Genomic DNA, 23214 nt, shown 5'->3' on the forward strand with positions numbered 1-23214 from the left:
ATATGCGACGCTCTTTATGCAAATCCATACGAGCCACGGTGACAATTAGATTGGCCATGGAGAGGCAACATCACAAATCGTCGACGGGAATGAGCTCACTTTGGTTTCCCAGGCAACAATCCAAATCAGAATGCGCCCGACTCTACCGGCGATTTGCACCACATCTGCAGGCGTATATATGCAGCGCGAAGCACTCCTCAATTTTCTCATATTCGATAGCAACTGGTCACGCAGGATCAGCTACCAACGCGTAAAAGAAAAAAAAAATCATGCCAGGCGTTTCAGGAAAGCCCACCACTAATTTTTAATAATAGGGTTTTAGAGGTAAGGAGAATATTTTTGAGACACACTTACACCAGTGCTGGCGGACGTCAAAAAACAGGAAAACACATGGTAACTATTAAAGTGATCACTGAAAAAGTTCCAATTAACTTTTAAACTATCACCGATAAGTGCATGACTACAATTAGAGATTTTTAGCCGGACGTTAGAAATAGCCATATCAGGACTTCGGAAAACACGGTTACCTTGGCCGCTGTGACACAATAGACTTCTCGGGCAGTTCGAAAATAGTGCGCAGTGAGCGCAAAGCGACGTCCAGCAAATCGCGGCACACCGTCGCGACGCACCACGTGACAATCGCTGCCCGGTCAGCGCTGCGGTGTTGTGATGACGTCACGAGGTCACACGATTTAGGTGGTGCACCTGCCTCTCTGGGGACCAGCTGCAACAGCCATGGCTGTGATTTTTCCCTCACGTGGTACGTCCCACAGAGAGCCGCGATAATTGATAATCGCGATGGAAAATCGTATTTTCAAAAATCTAAACACTGATGCGGCTAACAGCTGCCTACAAATATCTAAATGTAATAAGACACCTATCGGTAATAGTTAAAAAGTTAACCAATGTAATTTACTCAATCCCTTTACTAATTAACATGATTTGCCTGTTTTTTGACGTTCGCCAATATAGGTATTACTAGGCAGCAAAAACCCTAGTTTTAAATATTTGTGGCCGGCTTCCCTGAAACACCTGGTATAATAAAAATACAGGGCGTGGTGTACAGTGATGGATGCGCACTGGTTCCCCATTACAACAAAACTATTTCCTTTTCGAAGCCCGAGCAGGCAGAATTCTATTCAAAAAGGAAATGAACCCGCTTCATAGCGCACGGACACAAGAATTTCAATAGCTACTGCGTTTGACTGCTGAAGAGCTATCTATTTTTCGTAGCGAACTGTTACAGGCATGAAGAATTTCACAACTCTTAAGTGCTACACATTACGTGGAAGCCAGAACAGCCGTCCGGTGTAATTTGGTGTGCAAGCAAGGATTCCAAGACGATGAGAATTAGTCAAAAACGTGGAGAACCAACAAGGAGGGCCGATCTCCGCAAGCACTCACGGCTTCGAGCAACGACACACTCCACAGGCCTACAACCCCCCCCCCCCCCCAAAAAAAAAAAAATAAATAGGCAAAGATAAAACGAAAATCAACGCCGCGCACACGCATCCAGCCCGAACGTGCAGTTCGCAAACGAGACCAATGACGAGGCGGCGGCGCGCAGGTTATTCCGACCAACCTTCACCGGCCTCCACCTCTGAGCCGCGCTCGTGCCGACCTGGTCAGCGAAGAGCACGCGAGCGCCGAAACGAGGGACATCAACCCAACCTGACTCGAAACAACGAGACCGCGCTCAAGCGACTACGACCGTCCGCGGTCGGCCGGTCGTGGGAGAACTCCATCATCGACAAAAAAAATAAAATAAAGGGGAGGGGGGCCCGAACGGCCGCCTCAAAAGGAAAACCCGATCGTTCCGTTTCGAGACTGAGAGAGAGACGGAGCTCGCCCTTACTGAAGCAGCGACGGCGCTTTTGGGAACGACGACAGCGGTGCGTACTGCGTACAACGAAGAGTAGTAGTGGGAGAGGGTGAAGAGAGAGAGAGTGGACAGACAGCGCCAACCTGCAGCATAGACAGGCCAACGCCGCTCGCGTCGTGCGCGGACGGCGACGTCTCTCAGAAAAGAAGCACCCGGAAAGATGTCCCGTGGAAAGCGGAACGTCTCGAATTAGACCCGCCGGCACAAAGGGCACACAAGAGCTGAATGGGCCCGCTCCATCGCATGGGCGGACAAGCGAACGCGAAGGACAGAAGGAGCCCCGTCACAAATCTATATCTGCATAGAGAGAAACAAGGCGAAGAAAGGCGCCGCATAATATGTGCCCGCTGTACGGGGCTTGAAGAGCTCCTCCTCACGGCGTCCCCCCTGACACACACCTGCTACCGCGTGCTCGAACGGCGCGCAGCGAGGCTGTCACGATCGCCACGCACGACGGTGAACTTGGCTCCCTTTAGGGCGCCGAAGCTTCGTAGTACAAATTTTTTTTCAAGTGCAAATATTGATATTATTAATAATTTTAACATGTTCAATTGCACCACGAAGACGAATACACGACTCTGAAGGGCTGCAGAAAAAGCCGCCTTGACAAAGCCGAAGCGCCCCCCCCTCACTAAGGCAACTTCACAGCAGCCGTACAAACGTATAGAAAATTAGAAGTAACACTAATGAGAAATTCACACCAAAGTTATTGGTAAGGATTTTTTTTTTTTAATGCGTTCAGAAAAAAAAAATCTCAGATCAACATATGGACCGAAATCGCTATTCAGAAATAGCAGTTTGGCTCTAGAAAAGAAACAGCCCACAAAAATAAAAGTTTATATGGACAGCAATAAGAGCGTACCTAGTTAAGCTGGTTTGCCCACGATGCGCTTTAGCCTAACTAAGGGCGCGCGCCGCTAGCCCTAAGTCATTCAAGCTAGGGCGAAATGCCAATTAGTACGCGCGCCTGCGCTGTGCTTCACAGACACTTGGTGTCGTCACGGAACAAAAACAGCGCATGCGTTTCCTGCCTCGAAACCGTAACTTTCGCACTCGAATCCCAGTTTGCATCATCAGGCAAGCAGGAACCGGCCAGACGAACGCCACGTCCGCAGTGCATGTGTGCAGCTCGAGTCTCTTATAGTCGGAATTAACACTGAGCGCGACCCTTGCCAACGCAGTCATATGTCCATTGTTCTCGCGCCGAAATGCCTGCACGCTCCATCAAGGATCCAACAGACCAGAAGGACGGTTACAAAACTAATGAAAAAAGAGGCCGTATACTCCCTGATTCGTTACAGCGCAGTCTTAGTGACAGTATAGGCCAACCTATGCTACGCCGCTCATTCCTGGCTACAGTTCCGCGCAAGCGATAGGCCTGGAATAAAAAGACGTGCTTTCCACCAACACATTGTGCGCGCACGACGACAAAGCATTCGTTTTTCGTGCCTCAGATACGACAGCGGCATTCGTTTTCCCGCTGAAAAAAAAAAAAAAAATCAAACCAGGGCACCCGCACTGCCTGAAGTCCCAGGAGCCGAGAAGTCCATGGCACAAATGCGCCACGCCATACAGCCCAGAAATGTGCAACGACAGGGTCTAAGCGGACAGAAAGGTGCACAGCACACGCCATCACAGAAGCGACCCCTCACAATGATCCTTGATCTATAAAAGATCTAGCGTCGGCAGTTGTGCCCAGTGGGGCACAATAGCGAAGAGCCAAGGACGCCCGAAGACGCTCGCCGTCCCAAGCCCCGCAGACAAAAGACGCAGACACGCATCCTGCGCGCATATGCATCCGAACGGAGCTAAAGTTCCGGCACAAGTCGAGCAGCGCACGCCTTGTGTGTCACCCACCGGCGTTGCTGCCCTGCCACGTATACACTGTGTCTGGAACTCCGCGACTACGTGTCCGTCGTCCGATGGCACCAGGACAGTCGGCTTAAAACTAGTGTAGTGTGTCCCAGCAGCGCGCAGCAGGCAATAAAAAGCGAAATTAAATAGCAGCAACGATGGTTTTCAAATACTCACGCTCACGTATACGTCTGTGACGCTCTACTGCTGTGCAAGCGTTGCTTCTGGAACCCATATATAGCAGCTGCGGTAACTTGTCGATTTGTTTGAAGGGCAGTGCACTACTCGGGCGCCCTACACACATTTGATGCCAACCGCACCTGCTGCTTTCGGTATTCACAGCCCGAAAATATTGAAACTGAAAATTGTTCCTTTTTTTATTTGTTTTTCTGAGGGGGGGGGGGGATGGCGCAGTATCTGTCTCTCATATCTCGGCGGACACCTGAACCGCGCCGCAAGGGAAGGAATATAAAGGAGGGACTGAGAGAAGAAAGAAAGGAAGGAAGGGGTTCCGCAGTGGAGGGCTCCGGAATAATTTCGAGCACCTGGGGATTTTTAACGTGCACTGACATCTCAGAGCACACGGGCGCCTTTTGCGTTTCGCCTCCATCGAAACGAAGCCGCCGCGGTCGGGTTCGAACCCAGGTACTCCGACTCAGTAGCCGAGCGCGCTAACCACTGAGTCACCGCGGCGGGTCCCTAAAGTATTCATTTCCCTTTTGAGGATGCACTAACATTTCTTAGTCGTGATAACAGAAGGGGGGTGCAATTTGCAATAGAGAGATTAAGCATAGCGGAGACGTAGTAGCGAAGACGTACACACAGCTTTGCAGTATGTCGGCTGCGCACTGGCAGTGGGAGGCGCACGGCCCTCTGGGATCACTGCGCATGAGAAGCAGGCGTACGGCAATGCTGTATATGTATCCATTAACACGTGTCCGCCATGCTAAATGTCCCTAATATTATACTTGATATTGAGCTTTACTGCTGAGTTTGCTTTTTTATTTCCGTGTGTACTGATATCAACTTTACGCACGAGCGGCGATCAGTCAACTACTTCCACGCCCAATAGCAGCAGGCAACAAGCACGCGATTCCAAAGCTCCCTGCAATGCGGTCCTGCAAGATTCGTCGCAAGCCCGTCTGGTTCACAACAACGATGGCTTCAAAGCTACAGGACAAAAAAACGACGACACACAGGCCAAGCTTTCTGTCCTCGCTGCTTTGGTTTCGTAGCGGCAGAATCCCTACGTCTCGCTAATGTCTCAAACTACAGCGGTCCCCTAATACGTTTAGCTTTTAAACTGTTCAAATCCTTTCCCTCGCACTCCATACTTTTTGACCGGCCGAATCGCACCTGTAACGGACGCTGCACTAACAAAATCAGGGCACATATTAAAAAAAAGGATAATCCCGGTCGACGAATCCTAGAAAGCCATTTAGAGCAAGCTCAATTTTCGAGCGCCACGCGCGCTGTACTGAGAGCTAGGAAAAGGCTGCACCAGTGCAATATATCATCCCGTTCAAACACACACACGCACGCACGCACACATACACACACACACACACACACACACACACACACACGCATGCACACACGCACGCACGCACACACACAGCAGTGCATATTGCGCATATTACGCATATAACCCAGGACGAGCGCGTCCCCCCCCCCCCCCCCCCCCCGTCCCTCTACCATTTTCGTCGCTTTAATCCGCGACACACAATGCGTGCGCCGGTTTCCGAGTTCTCTAATCCCGCTTACTACAACAGGCGTGGGGGGACGGTCTCCGCGCTACGCAAAATGAGCCGTGACGGCGCGAGACTTGCGCGGCGACGCGCAATCGCATTGCAAAACGAGCCCGCGCCGCTGCTCGTGCAACGGAGCGAAGCACGGCGAACGCAACGCAAGGGAGCGAAGGGGCGGCGGAGGGGGCAGAGCCCGCAGAAGCGACAACGAGCGCAATCTCGGAAGGCGGTCAAGCAGGCAGGGAGGGCCTTCTAAGCGGGAGCACCGGTACACAGCGTCGTCCGTCGCGACTTTCAGACCGTGACGCGGAAAGGAGCGAACGCTTTGCCCTGAGAGGAGACGACGTAGCCCGCAAAGTAGGGAGGGGAAGAAGCAAACATACCCCCCCCCCCCCCCCCCCCCCCCTTCAGCTTCCTACGCCACTCGGAGAACGGGGACGCAATTAAAGCCTCTTCCGCCGCATCAGGTACGGCGGTTCTGTAACTTTCAGCAGCAGCAGCTCCGAGAGTCGCCCCCTCCTATGCACCACCCGTGGGCGCCGGCTATGCGGAACAACGGTTTGTCGGGCGCGCGCGCTTATTGTAACGGGTTGGATAACAACCGGCCCACAACTGTATGTAGTACGGCCATTGCTGACGTGAGAATGACGCCGGGGTAACATCGCGTCGAGCACGCACGGACACCGCGAGAACGCATGGGACGTATTACGAAATCAAATGCGCACAAATCCCGGTGCAAACCGCGACTTGCGAAAGCGCGGTAATCGCCACCGACGGATTAGCACGAAAAACGCTTTGCGCACGCTCAAACGGCCAGTCAGTACCGAAATTAGGCGTTTAAAAAGGGTGATTCTTCACGGTAACAAAAAAGTAATTACATGAACTGATTTCTTTTTTTTTTATTTACTAGCAGTACACGCGCACGTTATACGCACGCACACATACACACAAAGAGAAAATAAGTATAAAGACTTTGTTCTATCAATTCGTGCTAAATGGTAGCTTCATCCTCTATACTGTGCTAGCTGACCTCTAATTTGTTCCATCTTTGTTCACGGCGCTATCTTACAGAGGGCGGTTTCGTGCCTGAAAAAAGATGTAAGGTCGCGAAGTCGTCTACCAGGAGTTCTTCCCGGTTCAATCCAACAGCGCACACTCTATAGGAAGGCACAACCTGCACTCTACAGCGCGAGTTGGTCTAATGTGTTCCTGTAGCGGCAAGGCTGCAAAAAAGTATTTATAACTTCAAGCAACATCATAAAAGCACGGCAGACTACAGAAACAAGCAGAGCAAAAATTAAGGGATTTCAAACGATGACGATGAATATCGCTCAAGTGAAAATGTTTGTATTGAAAAGTGGAGGGCAGAGTAAAAAGTAACATATACGCACGTGTACTAGCACCGCGCTTGAAGCCATTTCTACGGCGCGGGGCAGCTAGGCCTGACCTCCAAGACAACGCAAAGCCCACAATACAGTGCCCCTTGCCGCTACAGGAACATATTAGGCCAACTCGCGCTGTAGAGTGCATCTCGTGCCTTCCTAGAGTGTGCAACTGATGTTGGATTGAACCGGGAAGAACTCCTCCTAGACGGCTTCGCGGCCTTACAACTTTTTTTCAGGCACGAAACCGCTCTCTGCAAGATAGCGCCGTGAACAAAGATGCTATCGTGAACATCGTGAGCTTCGAGACCTCGAGAGGTCAGCCACAAATCACGCACAAAACGCCGTATAGGCCCCGACCTCGGGCGGGAACCACCGTTTTCCTCCGACGGCCGCGAGTACAAACAAGGTACTGGAGGAAAGATGCTGGCGCGCGCCTTGAATCGAGGTGACTCACTGAACATCCAGCGACCTTTACTTTCCTTTCTTGTATTTACTTTGGAATGACAGAAAAAAAAATGCACCAATAATTATTATTATTACTAAGATCGCGGTAGCCCCAAAAGTAAGCTAAGTGGAATTAATTTATGCGATTCGTGAAAACTTAGCGAAAAATCCATAACCATAAAAAAAACGTTCATTTCCGTTCGCAACTACACAGCTCCCACAAAATTAACTCAGCCCAATACAGCGCTCTGATTCACTACACTGCGATGTAGCCTTTTGCAGAATGGTGATCAAGAGCGTGAACAGTAGTAACCTAACAAAATACAGCACAGTACGGATATAGACCAGTATACCGATGAGGCGTCCCAGTAAGAATATGGTTTGTGACCGCAATTTTCTATACGAACTCGAGCGCAAAAGATCTGAATGGTGTCAAGCTATAGCCGGGGTAGTCGCAGCATGCGTTTCGAGCTAAACCTCCACTCTTAGGAAGCCAGACTTTCGGCTAGCCACTCCCGATTATTGTTTCTCCTCCATTCAGTATCAGTTTTACCATACGTCGCACCGATTACCTTATCCTATGACAAAGCGGGAGAAAAGTCCAACTAGCACATAAAAAGGAACTGTAATGAAATAACCATACTGTTCCTGTCCTACGTTTCTGTCGTGTCCGGTCGCTGTGTTGAATGCAGCGAAAGACGCACACGGTACTTTAAGACTTCGTTTATTTAAAGCCGATGAGGGTGCGACCAGCGTCGACCGAGGCAGGAGCCGAACTGGCCGCCCGAAGAAAGGAGGGAGTGGAGAAGCGTCCACGGCAGGGAGTGGCTTCCCAGAACAGGAGGAGGGTGCGGGGGCGCACCGTGGGGGGGGCATCCGGCGACAGCGTGCGACGAGGGGCAAGCGGTCGTTAGGAGGAGGATTGAGTGGTCGTTAGGAGGAGGATGCGAGTGGTCGTTAGGAGGAGGATTGAGTGGTCGTTAGGAGGAGGATGCGGGGGCGCACACACACAAAAGCAATAAGGGGACACAACACTTCCTTCCCCCTTAGAAAGTTGCCTGGTATCGTGCAGGGGGTCGGCGCTCACGCGTGGAGGCGCGCTGGCTTTGTGCGCTCGGGGGAGAAACACTTGTAGGCTGGCTGTTGTTCGCTGTGTCTCCTGGGTCTGTCCTGGGCGAAGTCTCTTCTTCCGGGAAGAGGTGCCAGGCTATGTGGGAAAATGGTGCACGTGTTCTCTCCGCTGGCGGACAGCTCTCAGACGGCGTCGTAAATCTTCGCAGCTGGTTGAGATGTCGGCGTGCTACTGTGCCATGTATGTTGACGAGCCAAGAGCGCAGGCCTATGCGTCTGACAATTGTAGCTTCCTCCCAGCGTGGCTTTTTCAGAAACTGTCGGGCGAGGACGCGCTGCCCCTCATTAAGCGTGCCGCAGCGCGGAATTGCTTTTTCTTCCCGGAACGTCTCTGCCTTTGGCTCGGGGAGGATGGCTGTGAGCTGGGTTCGCATTTCACGCTCGAACATCATTTTCGAGGGGGTCTCGCCTGTTGTGCTCTGAACCGTCGTGTGCTGCTTGAAGAGAAAGCGCGCAAGGCGGCGCTGCAGCGAGCCTGTCTGATCTCTTTCAAGGGCGCGTTTTAGCTCGGCTACGTAGCGCTCGGCTTGTCCGTTTGTCGCTGGGTGGTAGGGGGCCGATGTAACTGATGAGATCCCGTTGTCGCGATAAAACTTGAGGATCTCCGCAGACACAAACGGTGTTCCGTTGTCCGACACTACCTTGCGCGGCAGGCCGAACGTTGCAAATAGTGATCGGAGGTTGTCAATGACTGCTGCCGAAGTCGTCTGTCCCATTTGCCTTATCTCAAGCCACTTTGTGTAGGCATCTACGACCACAAGGAAAGTGCAGCCCTCAATTGGTCCTGCAAAATCAATGTGCAGTGTGTGCCATGGTGTGTCTGGCTTTTCCCATTCTGGGACAGGAGCTTTCGGCGGGGCGCTCCGGCTGCTCTGGCAAGGCTTGCATTCTCGCACCACTGTTTCGATGTCGTTGTCAATGCCAGGCCACCACATGTAGCTTCTGGCACACTTTTTCATTGCAACGATGCCCCGATGTCCGGCGTGGATGAGAGACATAGCTTGTGCGCGTAGTTCTCTCGGCATCACAACTCGGGACCCAAATATGATGCAGCCGCGATGGGTGCTCAACTCTGTAGCTCGCCTGCGGTAAGCGTCGAAGTTGTCCCCTTTGAGTTTATGCACGTTGCCTTGTTGAACAGCTGTGTAAACTAGCCGGAGAGCTGCGCACTTCTGCGTAGATGCTGCAACTGTGCCTGCTGTAAGCGGAGGTTCTGGCAGTGCTTCGAACATCAGAACGTCTCCTGGTGGAAATGGTTCGTCAACAGTTGCGTCTAGTGGCAGACGGCTTAGCGCATCGGCGTTTTGATGTTTACTCCCATTGCAGTAGACCAGAGCGTAGTCGTACGCTGAGAGTTTGATGCACCAACGTGTCATTCGCGGAGACAAGGTTGGTGGCATAGGCCTTTGTGGTCCCAGAATGCCCAATAGCGGTCGGTGATCGGTTATAAAGGTCACCTTCCGGCCGGCAATGTACTGGTGAAAATGTGTCGCCGCGTAGACGATGGCTAGCCCTTCTTTGTCAAGTTGCGCGTAGTTGCGTTCTGCTTGCGACAACGTACGTGAGGCGAAGGCGATGGGAGCTTCCCTTCCTTGCTCGTCAGTTTGCGATAGAACCGCGCCGACTCCGTACGGTGATGCGTCGCAAGCCAAAAGCAGAGGCTTCCTTTCGTCGTAGTGGCGGAGGACTGTACATCTTCGAATCAGGTCTTTCAGGGCATCGAATGACTGCTGATGGCGTGGCGACCATGTCCATGTCACATCTTTCCGAAGGAGTTGGTATAAGTCGTTGGCCACGGTAGCTCTTTGTTCCAAGAACCGGTCGTAGAACGTCAAGAGTCCGAGAAAAGCCTGTAGCTCCTGCTTGTTTGTTGGAGCTCGTGCTTCTGTGATCGCTCGCACTTTGTCCTCGGTAGGGTGAATGCCTTCCGCATCAATTCGGTGTCCCAGAAATTGCACCTCTGGCACCGCAAAACAGCACTTCGATTTGCTTATGCACAAATTAGCGTTTGCTAGCCTTTCGAGAACGAGCTCTAGGCGCACTGCATGCTCTTCAGTGGAAGTGCCACTGATGATGACATCGTCAAGGTAGACACAAACTCCTGGGATGCCCTGAAGCACTGTCTCCATGAATTTTTGAAATATGGCCGGGGCTGCAGCTACGCCAAAAGGCAGTCGCTTGACTTTGTACAAGCCTTTCAGTGTGTTAATTGCCAATAATTCAGCAGTTGACTCGCTCACCTTCAGCTGCTGATACGCCTGGGTGAGGTCCAATGTGCTGAAGACTCTTGCGCCACGTAGTACACTGAATACTTCTTCAGGTGTCGGTAGCGGGTAAGAGGACGCTTTAGTCGCAAGATTGACGGTGCTCCGGTAGTCTCCGCAGAGGCGTATGGTTCCGTTCTTCTTGCGAACTACGACAAGTGGTGTGGCCCATTCTGAATGCTGCGTCGGCTCGATGACACCATGCTGCTCCAGTTTGTCCAACTCTTTTTCAACTGAATCTCGGAGAGCAAACGGCACCGGCCTGGCCTTCAGAAATTTGGGTTGCGCGTTGTCCAACAACTCCAGTGTGACCGGGGGCCCTTCGTTTCCTGGAATCTCTTCCGAGAATACTCTTTCGTATTTCTCTTGCAGTTGCTCAACCATGTTCTGGCTCGGCGTCTGGTGTATGCCGCATATCATCACGCCTAGTGGAGAAAACCAGTTTCTCCCTAGAAGGCTTGATCCTGTGCCCTTCACAACAAGCAGAGGTAGCGTATGGGTCTGGCCGTTGTAGTTAACCTGCACGTTGGCAGAGCCCAATAGTGGCAGATTCTGTCCTGACCACGTTCGCAGGTGCGTGTCGTCTTGTTGCAGGGCTGGTGCGTCAGATGGCCATGAAGTTCGGAACGTGTCCTCACTGATCAGAGTACAGGCTGCGCCGGAGTCCACCTCGAACTTAATCAGCTGGTGATGTACGCTTACTTCTGTAAAAATCTTCGGTCGCGTGCCGAGATTCATGGTGTTCAGGTCGTACCACACAGATGGTGTTGCTGATGTTGTTCCATGGAGATCAGATAGCGGCGTATTCTCTGAGGCGTTGACGCTGTGATTAGGCTGGGAAGGTGACTTTATCTTGGCAAGTCTCCGTTTCGTAATGCATGCTCTTTCGATATGCCCTCGCTTGTGGCAAAAATTACACGTGGCTGACTGGAATCGACATTCCTGGGGGTTGTGTTGGTTGTCACACCGCCAGCAGCGTTGTGCCTTTTTGACCGATTTTACAACAACAGAAGGCTTGCGCACCTGGTTGCTTGTCTGGTGTACCGGCTCGGTGTTCCGGCGAATCCCTCTCTGCTGGTGACCGGCGCTCTCCGCTCGAACGGCGATGTCGTAAGCTTTGCTGAATGTGAGGTCCTTCTCAGCGAACAGGCGCTGCTGCAGTGACTCGTCACTCAGTCCGCACACAAATCTGTCGCGTAACATCACGTCCAAGGGAAGCATGGTGGTGTTAGCAGAAGAAGCTGCGTCTCCCTCCTGCCCGGTAGCTGTTGTCGACAGCGTTCCAAAATTGCAGTCGGCAGCGAGCTTCTTGAGCGCGGCTACGTAGGCGCTCACAGTTTCTCCTCCCAGTTGATCTCGTCGTTGGAAGCGAGCCCGGCTGTAGACCTCGGATGGCCTTGGGTCGTAGTGCTTTTGCAGCGCTTTTACGATGTCGGCGTAAGACACTGCCGCTGGTGTGCTTGGCTGAATAAGGGCGCAGACAGTATCGTAGGTCTGCTCCCCGCACAGCGTCAGCAGGTTGGCCCTCTTCAAGGCTGGGTCTGTGATGTTGTTAGCTTCAAAGTAGAACTGAAGGCGTCCAACCCACGATGACCACGATGAGCCGTTGAATTCTGGTATCTGATTGGGAAACCCTCGCGTAGCCATGGCTTGTCAATAGCGTTGCGTAGCGCGGGTCGAATCCACTTTCTCGTCGCCACTGTCGTGTCCGGTCGCTGTGTTGAATGCAGCGAAAGACGCACACGGTACTTTAAGACTTCGTTTATTTAAAGCCGATGAGGGTGCGACCAGCGTCGACCGAGGCAGGAGCCGAACTGGCCGCCCGAAGAAAGGAGGGAGTGGAGAAGCGTCCACGGCAGGGAGTGGCTTCCCAGAACAGGAGGAGGGTGCGGGGGCGCACCGTGGGGGGGGGGGGGGGGGGGGCATCCGGCGACAGCGTGCGACGAGGGGCAAGCGGTCGTTAGGAGGAGGATTGAGTGGTCGTTAGGAGGAGGATGCGAGTGGTCGTTAGGAGGAGGATTGAGTGGTCGTTAGGAGGAGGATGCGGGGGCGCACACACACAAAAGCAATAAGGGGACACAACAGTTTCATACACCGCTGGGTCTGGTTTGAGTATATAAGGCGCTGCATGCCCACCGGGTGTTGAAGACTATATCACATTTCTTTGCTGCACTAGCGGACACTTCTATTTGTTCCTTGCTTGCTATTCTTTACGCCCCTTTTCCCCCAGGCCACCGGGCCGGTGCTCAAGAGCGAACATTAAATTAAGAGGTTGGTCAAATGTTTTAGGGGAATCCCCCAAGGTGGATATATATTTGTAATAAGGGAGTAATTACTCATTGACGTCTACCCAAGCGCAGCCATACGCGGCTACAAAGGAAAGCTATACAGCTTTCTCAGAAACTTCGCAGTTAATGTAAAATTCATCCTCGTCCGGGGTTCGAACCCGGGACCACCGCTTCACTGGAGCAGTCGCTCTACCAATTGAGCTAACCGGGACGGCAAGCTTATGGTAGGGCGAGAGCGAATTGATCAGTAACACGATGTGGGAACAGTGTTGGTCAAATGTTTTAGGGGAATCCCCCAAGGTGGAGTAGATTTGTAATAAGGGAGTAAATTACAAATTAAGAGGTTACAGTGAGGTCGGAAAAGTTCCCTTTCCTCTTCCGGGACGGCAAGCTTATGGTAGGGCGAGAGCGAATTGATCAGTAACACGATGTGGGAACAGTGTTGGTCAAATGTTTTAGGGGAATCCCCCAAGGTGGAGTAGATTTGTAATAAGGGAGTAAATTACAAATTAAGAGGTTACAGTGAGGTCGGAAAAGTTCCCTTTCCTCTTTAGTGAACGATAGACGCACGTCAAACGCAAATATTAGCTCGTAACCATTCGAAAAATCTTGTACGAAAAACCAGCCTGCGTAATTCATAATCAAATGAAGCCTTCCTGGAAAACTACTTTCGAAAAATTCACACCTAGAACTTGCAAATAATACCTGTAGGAAAGCAAAACTGTGAATAACAAATCAACTCGGCCAAAGACTATCTTACGAAATCCCAGAGGTCTTAAACAAATATCCCCCCGTCAAACAACTAGAAAAAACAACTATCTGAAATTTTAAGAACAAAATTTTTTATTATTGTCGATGCGAATTTAAAATTTTTATAGTGTTTTAATGTTTTAGATTCTCTTGTGCGTATCTGTTTGTCTTCTATTCAGTGTGCATCATGTCTGCATTATGTTCAGGTTGAAGTGACATGTTGAAATTGATGAACTGAGCTTTGTGTGCTGTATTGTGGTGCTCTTATTACTTTGTCAGGCATTTTAAGCAAGTGTCAAACTTCAGGGGTGGGGAAAGGGCATGACCCTTCGTCAGGCATTTCTCTGCCTTATAGACACTTGTCCCTGCCTGCAAAAAAAAAAAGATCTGACCCTATTTTATGCCTCCGTATACCAAGCTACGGTCCGATACAACTCAAGAACCAAGTGGCAGATGCCCCCAGATGACTCTCCAGCCAATGGCGTCAACTGATTAAAGGGAAACAGCATAGGTTTTAGAAATGAACGAGCTTAAGAGGGTCGAATGTGTGAAACTTGGAGGTAAAGCATGCGAAGTCTTTTTGGGCTAGCACTTGAAATAGTGAAGTAATCGCCGATTAAAATCCGGACGCCCTTCAAGCTTCTCCGCAGCACGCAATGCCAAGTGGGGGGCGCATGATGACGTCATCGAAGGTATCGGTACATTTCCAACGGACAAACGCCTGCTTTGAAGGAAAAAAAAGCAACGCCACCGAAGGCGAACCCTGCTGAGAGTTGTTTGGCAGCGTCTAACGTGTCAGGGCAGTGTGTGGCTGATGACAGCGGTAATTTGAAATCATACCTTCCGTGACGTCACGCTGAGTTTTCCTACACTCCTCTGGTGCATTGAGGAGAAGAGCAAATTTCAAACGTCGATTACGTCACTATTTTAAATGCTAGTGCAAAAACACTTGGCATGCTTTACCTACATCCTATATAGATTTGAATCCTTGAATATCGCGAGATTCTCAAAAAAGTGCTGCAGCTGCCCTTTAAGCCGTGGTTATTCCGCCTTCATCTGCCACCCCTGCGCATCTATGCTAGCAGGTCCAAGGGGAGCGGTCAAGGGGGAAGGGAAAATCCGTCAACGCCATTGGCTGGAGTGGCTCCTTCGAGGTGCATTTGCCGCTTCGTTCTTGAGCTGTACCCGACCATAGCAGCTGCTTCATACACGCCAGAAAAATTCGCAAGAAGCGAAAGGATTCGCTAAAGCCAAGGTCCTGACCAGTGAAGAGTGGGCGAGGAATATATTAGAGTTGATCGAGAATCCCCAAGCACGGCATACCGGCTCCAGGCGAAATCATGGCATGCAGTACGACCTGTGTTCGCTGTGTAATCATTAGACGGAAGTGTCATAGGGCACCGTACGCCCACGGGCGCCGCATCCATCGGAACTGCACAGGCCGCACGAAGCTCTGCGCACCGAACATACGCAGCTTCCATAGTCACAGCTAAATGCCGACCGGCCCACCGCACCCCACTTTGCAGACTCCTCCCCGTTCTCTCCACGCTTTCTTTAGCGCATGTTCCCAAAAGATTGCGGAGCAATTTCTTTTCTCTATCTCCTTTATTTCTTTTTCTTTCGGCACGTGCACAGTCCGAACGACGCGGAATTTGAAATATGCGAACTTTAACGACGCCCGCGAGAAATTCTTCGACACGCTGTGACGCACGCGCATAGCTTTTGGCAGTTCGACAAGTGCGAGATGCTGCCACGAGCAGGCAAACAGCCACCCATGGGCGTGCCTCGTCATCCCGGTTCCGTCCTGCGCGCATTGGCAGCTATTCCTTTCGTTTCGGAAGGGTCTCGTGCCTCAGCCAGCCTATTCTCTTTTTTGCCCGCAAAGACGTATCGACGGCTTGGAATCACTGTATGCGTAATCAGTTCGAAAGCAGCAGCAACGTGAGCGGCCACCTACACTGCTGTGTGCATTCGATTTTTTATCATTATTATGTCTTTTTTTGGACATCTACGAAGTTTTCTTTCATATTATGCAATTGTTCCTCGTGGTGTCTTCTTTTTATCATTTCTACGCTTGTATTCAGGTATATGTGTCTCTCCGCGCTGTTCCAAGTTCGAATTGTATTGTATTGGAGTGTCTGTATCATTGTATTTAATTTTTTGGACCCATGACTAGCCTACGGCTACGCGTCCAGACAGTGTTGGACACATCTCTTTCTGCTTTGAAATACAAATGAAGAATTTGAATTTGAACGCAACACGCTAATTCATTCACACTTCGGACTTCATCCAAAAATGGCGGCAAGACCTTTTGTGCCTGGCACCCACGGAGAATAAGCGATATCAATAGGTGTGCCGCTGCCTCTCCCCCCATCCTGTACTCCAGAGCTGCCTTCTAGCCGCGGAAGTTATCATAACTCCTTGGACCTCACAGCCGAGGTCCGCCTGAAAAATGACCCTCCAATAGCTATCACTGAACGTAGACGTTTTCCGCTTTGACAAACGGCGCCTGCGGGCGCTATACTAGAGCGATGGCGAAGTCCGTCACCCACCTATAAGAAAAGGAAAAGCTCACGAATTTCTAACCCTCGACTTTAGAGAAAGGTTGATAGCTGTATAGCTGTGCCGATCTTTCCTTCTTTCTTTTTCTTTCTTTCTTTCTTTCTTTCTTTCTTTCTTTCTTTCCTTTCTTTCTTTCCTTCCTTTCTTTCTTTCTCTCTTTCTTTCTTTCTTTCTTTCTTTCTTTCCTTCCTTCCTTCCTTCCTTCCTTCCTTCCTTCCTTCCTTCCTTCCTTCTTTCTTTCTCTCTCTCTTTCTCGTACACCGCCAACCGTCTAGTAAAGACTGAAATATGGGGTGAAATTATGCAGTGAAAGAAAATGTAATGCATTACAAAAAGCTAGGCAGGTTTCTGTTTCGCCCGGATTCCGTGTCGTTTCAACGTAACAATCGCGATTAAGAGAAACGAGGGCGACCGTGCGCACGAAACGGAAGCTAGCGGAAGCCCGCTATTATAGCGAAACAAAAGCGGAAACAAAGGCCGGCAGTGTTACAGGTCTGAAGCAAAACAAACAAACAAAACAAGGAACGTGAAAACGTAAGCAATTTCACTACCGGCCAACCCAGCAGTCGCATAGTATAGCACGAAAAAATACGGTTACCGGCTCGCAAGGTGCACACCGGTGGAGGACAGAAAAGCGAGAGCGAGGTCACAAGACGCACGCGCTTTCGACTACACGAAAACGCGTTTCCACAAGACGCACTCAATAAGCAAATGTTGCGTTACGGGAGAACGTGTGAGAGAACTCCTGCACCGCCACGGTCGTTACGCCCCACAAGTGTACTAGCCCCTCGCTACGTTAACTCACACGTGTGAACAAGCTTTCTTCTGGTTCTCTTTTCTTTCCTGTCCTTGGGTTTTCGGGTGACACCAATGTTCGAGTGCAAGCTGGCTCCGCGCCTTATGTCCTCAAATGTACCGTCCTTGCCAGAGGTACCGGGCTATGGTGACGAGGCTGCGGTGACCGCTCGGGGACGGCGACGCTGCGGTCTTTGCCAAAAGTAACTGGGCCACCGAGGTTTGTTTCATAGCCGCGCAGCGAAGCACTTATAGCAGCCGGGAAGCTCTGAATATGTGTAAAGTGAATCCTTGACCTCATGTTCTGACACCTTTCGGTATTTAGGGGTGCCGCAAAGGGTCCGTTATACGGTTGAGAAGCAAAATCCTGCTGCTTGGTTACTTTTGGCAAAGACTGCACACGTTTTCTTCCAACGATCCGCGTGTGTTCTGAAAGGAAGCTGTGGAGGTGAACATCGCCTTAACGAAACGATTTACAACGAAGGTATGAAGGTGAAACGAAACTGCATACCTCTGAAGCATAACCCAACGCATTGCCCATTGGGCACAATGAAGTTATGCTTAAAGCAAGGCAATAGCAAAGGCCCTATAGATCATAATTAAGGTGGCCTATAGCTGTTAGATAGAAACTTCAGAGCTGTGAAAGCTTTACCGGGTGTTTCACCTATAGGATGGGCAGCAATATGTAAAAAAATAGGCTTTTTTGAGCTAGAAGAGTGCGTTTTCCAACACAAAACTGTCAGCTGTGTAGCGCATCAGATATGCGATTAAGACGTGCTAACTAGAAGGCTGGTTAACTAATACTGAGAAGTCAACTTTTTATCTTTTACTCCTAGTCTTCTTATTTATTGAGAGACGTACAGCGCGCCATATGTAATACCAATATCACTTAATAGAATCTCGAAAACTTAGCTACCCTCGGCGCTGTGGCCCAACAAATTTTGGCTATTTCGACGAATTCCGTGCAGTGGAGAGGTTGCTTTGCCTGCAAGCTTCTCGAAAGCGCGTGTATTTTGGAGCGATGTAGCCAGAGTTTGTTGGACCACATCGCCAACGGCAACTGCGTTTTCAAAATTTGAAAAACTGCTATGGATATTGCGTATGGCAGACTAGACGCCTCTCATTAAATCAGGAGACTAGCCGTGATAGTTAAACAGTTAGCTGTTCAATATTAGTTAGCACGCCTACTACTTTGCCCGCCTTAGCTGTACATCTGATGCTCTACAAAGCTGGCGATGCTATATGCCGAAAAAAGCGCTCTTCAAACTCAAAAAGCCTACTTTTAAAACTTGCAGAACATCTTAGGTGAAACACCCGGTACAGCTGCAGCCAACGTCTAGGCCGCGAAATCTCAAAGCTGCCCGCAAGTAAAAACGGTCCATGGTTCACAGGCACCTTCGATGCAAAGGCGACCCCTGCTCATCGTAAAAAAAAAGAGAAAAAAAAAGAAAGGAAACGCTAGATGGCCGCCCGACCTCTGCTGCGAATGGCAACGGCAACGAAATAATCTTTCAAAGCATCTGCTTTTGAAAGATGCTTTTTATATGTGAAGCTCGCGCTAGGTGCAACAGTTACAGTGATTGCTTGAAGACAGCCGCACAGCTTTAAGGATGCTGAGTTTTTTTGTTTCTTTTTTCGAAGCGGTAGCTTCACTACGCTATGTAAAGCCAAGCTCACCGGGTCAAGCCGTAGCCGCTACTGCGCATGCGCCGCCCGTGACGTCACAGGTGCGCGGCCGCTGACTCCGCAGCTTCGCTGCGCGCGTGCGCGCATGCGCAGTAGCTACAGATGCGTGTCCCTGCTGGGCCACTTTAAAAACAGATGGTGCGAAGCGCTCGTTCTTCAGATGAGCGATGGGTGAAGAAGCGGAAAGTCCGCGTGTATACTGCGATCGACATCAACGGCGACTGCGGGAATTAAGCCACGTCGTGACGCTCTCGCGTACACACTACGTGTAACCGGAGCTAAACCACCAGCATTTTTTTTTTTCCTCAGAAGAAGTTAATAGAAGGCCGTGCCTCGCGTGTTCACGTTAAGCTCGTCGATTAAATCTCCGCGAAAGCTGTTATCCAGGCGACTGTGCTTTTTCCATTCCAGCAGCAACTCTCCCTCTGCACGTGGTGCGACAGACTGCATAATTACACTCAGCACACGAGGCGAAAGAGTGTTCCGAAAACGCCGCCGTCGTATTTGGCCGGCCCATCGTTTGGACGCAACCGACCCGTACGATGCCGCCGGCAACATCGGCGCAGCCATGGAGGCGCAGCGTGGGAGCATTCGTCGCGCAAGGGAGCGCCGACCATCCTGCACAAGCGCCCACGTGCTAACTGCCGCCGCAGCGGAGGGGGACACTGCACACAGCAGCTGGGCGCTGTCCTCCCTTGCGTGAGCGGAGTGCCGATAACAGAAGAGCGCGCGGCGTCGCTTCCTTCCCCCCGGGGGGCAAAAACACGCGGAGGAGAAACACTACGCCGTCGGCGCGCTCGCGTAAGCGATATAACGCCGGCCGACGGCGGAGAATATCGCGTTGCCATGGAAAAGTACGCGCGCGCAGCAGGTCGGATATTGCACCCACGGACTGTTTCAGCGTGACGCGCGCGGCCCTCTTTGCGTTAAATGACAAAAAAAAAAAAAAAGTTCTCACACGAACTTGCAAACAGGAAGTCACCAAACAGCGGGGTTTCTAACTGTCACTGACGCTGTGGAGAAACGAACACCACCACTGTCAAAACATTTCACTGCTATGCTACTGCACTTCAAGAAGTAGAAGGCACGAAACGAGAAAGTTCTGTCATTCGAGGCAGATAAGCGGCTCATTTCAAAAGCTACAGAGCATCAGAAGGTGCACTTGACGACGCAGGCCGGAAAAGTTGGCTAAAGTGGTAATATTATTCCAGGCTAATCTGCACAACAATGGGAGAAGGCCCGCTCACTCCTCCAGTGTTTTGACAGTATGTTTTGCACGAAACTGTGCACCAATGGTCATGGTACTTGCTTTTTGTTCTTTTTACGAAGCAACTAACGGAGACAATATTAAAGAAAGAGAAAGCGCCTTCGTACGGGAACACCGCTAGTGGAAAGGGCTATCTAACAGCGGGACCACTTCAACCTCAAGTGGGAGCAAGCGGAGACACTTCGCATGCGCCTGTCTTCCCCAGCGTCACTGGAAATCCGTTTTCTAGTTGCTGGACACTCTGCCCCCGGGGCCCCACCGCGGCTGTGGGCCATGCATGCGTCAACGACTTGTAAACGCATGTAACTACATATGACAGGTTAATTTACCGTTCAATAAGAATGGTACGAATATGCGCATCGTTCAGTATGATTAACGCGAGCTGCTTCTACTCAAGCTACATGACTACCCCAACAAGAACATCGTTTTACATTAAGTTTTCGAACTCTATAAGTTATGGGGAGAGGGGAACAGCGGGGCTCCAGTGCGCATGCGCCGATCAATAACGCTTCCCTATTAGCACGTTTCCGCTGATCAGATGCACAGCCAGAGATTTTAAGGCGGGCCCGTGGTTTATAAAAGCGATGGTGCAGTGAACAAAAATGATACGAACAGCAGCAACGAAGGGCAAAAGACACACACGGCCGGTCCCAACACCCATATTTCGTATCAGCGGGCACACACGGTACGTCGAATGAAGTTCAGCACACGAAACGAACCACTCGCTTGCACGGAGAGAAGGGGTCGCGGCACACAGCGACACCCGAAGAGAGTGTGCACGACCAGCTCCAAAGCGCACTACTGCAGGGAGAGGAATGCGACGGTCCCACGTGGACGACAGCGCTCGATTGCTCGGCGGCGACTGCATATGAGTATCGGGAAGGGTGGAAGCGGCGGCGCGGACTGCATTAACGCATTCCAGCGCGGACATGCACCACGCGAAAGCAGCGAGCCACACACACTGCAGCTGGGGGAACCCTTTCTTGGCACCCCGCGCGGCGAACGCTGCGCGGAATGCGCGTTGGGACACATCGCCGCAATAACCGGAAACGCATCACACGGAAGAGGAGGAGGAGGGGGCGCGCGCTGGGACGCTAATTCGAGGGCCATCGATCAGCCGAAGGGACGCCGGGGCCAGTTCCTGCACCGACGTCCAGCGGCGCCCCGTGCGGGAAACACCGCATAATACGCACGAACGCACTAACGCACAAGCCTGGGTTTGCAACATTCACCTGCCGTGCCAGCTGCGTGCGCTGGCACGCGCCTAAAGTCACGGTTGTAGGGACGACCAGCTGCCGCGCCAACAGAAGTAGCGTGTCCGAGCCGGACCGTCAGGAGATGCGCAAGGCAGAGCGCATAAGCTGGAGAAACGGGAGGGGGAAGGTCAGAGGAAGAGGGGCCGGACGACCCGTTCAGAACGCCATCGAGACGTTTATATGCGCCCCAGCCGCGTCGAATGCTGCGCACACACGCACGCACGCAATCTTCCGAGCTGTGCAGACAGGGAAGGCCGCGGACTGCTGGAGTCAATGCGCCAACAAATCTCCCCGCCACTGCGACCAAATCCGAACGCATGCACATGCGCGCTTTCGGTTCGCTTCTCCGAAAAGCCGGCCCACCAACGAAGTTATCATCTCCTTCCCTGAAAGAAGGAGCCTTTGATGGGGATGGGTACAGTAACAGTCAGAGGGGGCAAAAAAAAATACAAAACGTATCGTGTTCCACACATCTTAGACTCAGCACCGACGTGCACAAGAAGGCATGCTTTCAGAGCCTAAGTCGTAGTTTTATCACTTTTTTTCTTAAGCTTCCCTGTGTATAAAGCCCTTCTTTACGTTACAAGCCCGCAAACTTCGAATTCCAACGCCCCGTGTATCCGGCGCGGAACTTTCAGACACGTCACTCGCACAGGTCCTCCGGCGACGCTCCGAACGGCCTCCCTCCCACATCTTCCCGCCTCTCTGGGCTGCCGAGGTAGCCGAAGCCAAACCGAGTCAGGAAGAAGAAGGCCGCATATGGGAGGAATTCTCTCTCACACTCCGCATCTGCGCGCCGCCTAAAGTAGCAGGAAGCCCCAAAAGGGGAGCAATTACCACGCCAAGTATATACAGCGACGACGACAGCAGCACAAGAAGAGGCAGGAGGAAAACCGTCCGCCGCCCGTAAAACAACAGCGGAGACTTGTTTTTCCCCGCCACGACGGCCACCAGCTACGCTCGGGCGAGAAACGCAGCCGCCGCTTTTGTGCGAATCGCGCGAACGGACACGCAGGAGCAAAAGAGGCGTGAAAAGGAAACTAAAAGCGAAAGAAACGCGCCAGGTCGGAGGGGGGAGGGAGGGGGGGAAGCCAGCGAGTGAGAACACGAACGCGGATCCGAGCTTCGCGGCAAGACACGTAGAGGGAGTAGAGAAAGACAAAAGAAACTGGCTTCACGTACAATGAAGCTAAGCCTCGCGCAACACGTGCAGCGCCGACTTCTGGCGCTGAAGAAAGTCGAACTGCCGTCGTATACACTCTTCCGGGTTTCCGCGCGCGCGCCTCGAGATGAAAGCCGAGATCGAACCAACGACCGCAACGAACCGCGAAAAAGAAGGGAAAAAAAACCTCGGATGGTTCGGCGGCCCAATAAGTGAGCCACTGGAACACACAGCCCGTCAACCTGCGCCAGTTCACGCCTTTTTAGGCCCGAGAAAAATTACCCCGCCATATCTCAATCATTCATCGGCATTTGCGATGCAAACGGGAGTGTGCTCGGCACTGCGCTCGCGCATACGGCGAATGCGGTTACGCGTGCCGCAAGGAGTTGGCGCCACGTAGAAGAGGCCAGCACGTTTGCAAACCGTCAGCGAAGCTAGTTAGTGCAAAATTCGCGGCATGCATCCTCGCAACGAGAGGCGTCCACACAACGATGTTCTAAACGCCGTCTCAGAAACAGCGCAGCACGACGCCGTCTCCTTCGGTCACGGGTAGATAAGCGACTATATAATACAATGCGCGACCTCGACAAGTACGCCGCCCGGCAGCCGGCCGCGACGGCGGAGAGACGACAACACGAGACGGGCCCGCTGCTTTGGCGGCTGCTTTTGTTGCTGCCGCTGCTGTCTCACTCAGCCGTGGGCGCGCCCGCATCGTCCTTGCGCGGGAGCGGCGCAAGGTG

At 51.7% G+C, this 23214-nt stretch overlaps 1 protein-coding gene across 1 annotated transcript in view; it reads right to left on the reverse strand.

The window, feature by feature from the left end:
* Positions 1-23214, reverse strand: part of RhoGEF3 (Rho guanine nucleotide exchange factor 3) — a 355331-nt gene that overhangs the window by 312118 nt on the left and 19999 nt on the right. The gene's annotated exons all lie outside the window — the stretch shown is intronic.

Source organism: Amblyomma mixtum, chromosome 5 (genome assembly GCF_055824585.1).
Source record: "Amblyomma mixtum isolate Tamu chromosome 5, ASM5582458v1, whole genome shotgun sequence".
Taxonomy (NCBI): Eukaryota; Metazoa; Arthropoda; class Arachnida; order Ixodida; family Ixodidae; genus Amblyomma; species Amblyomma mixtum.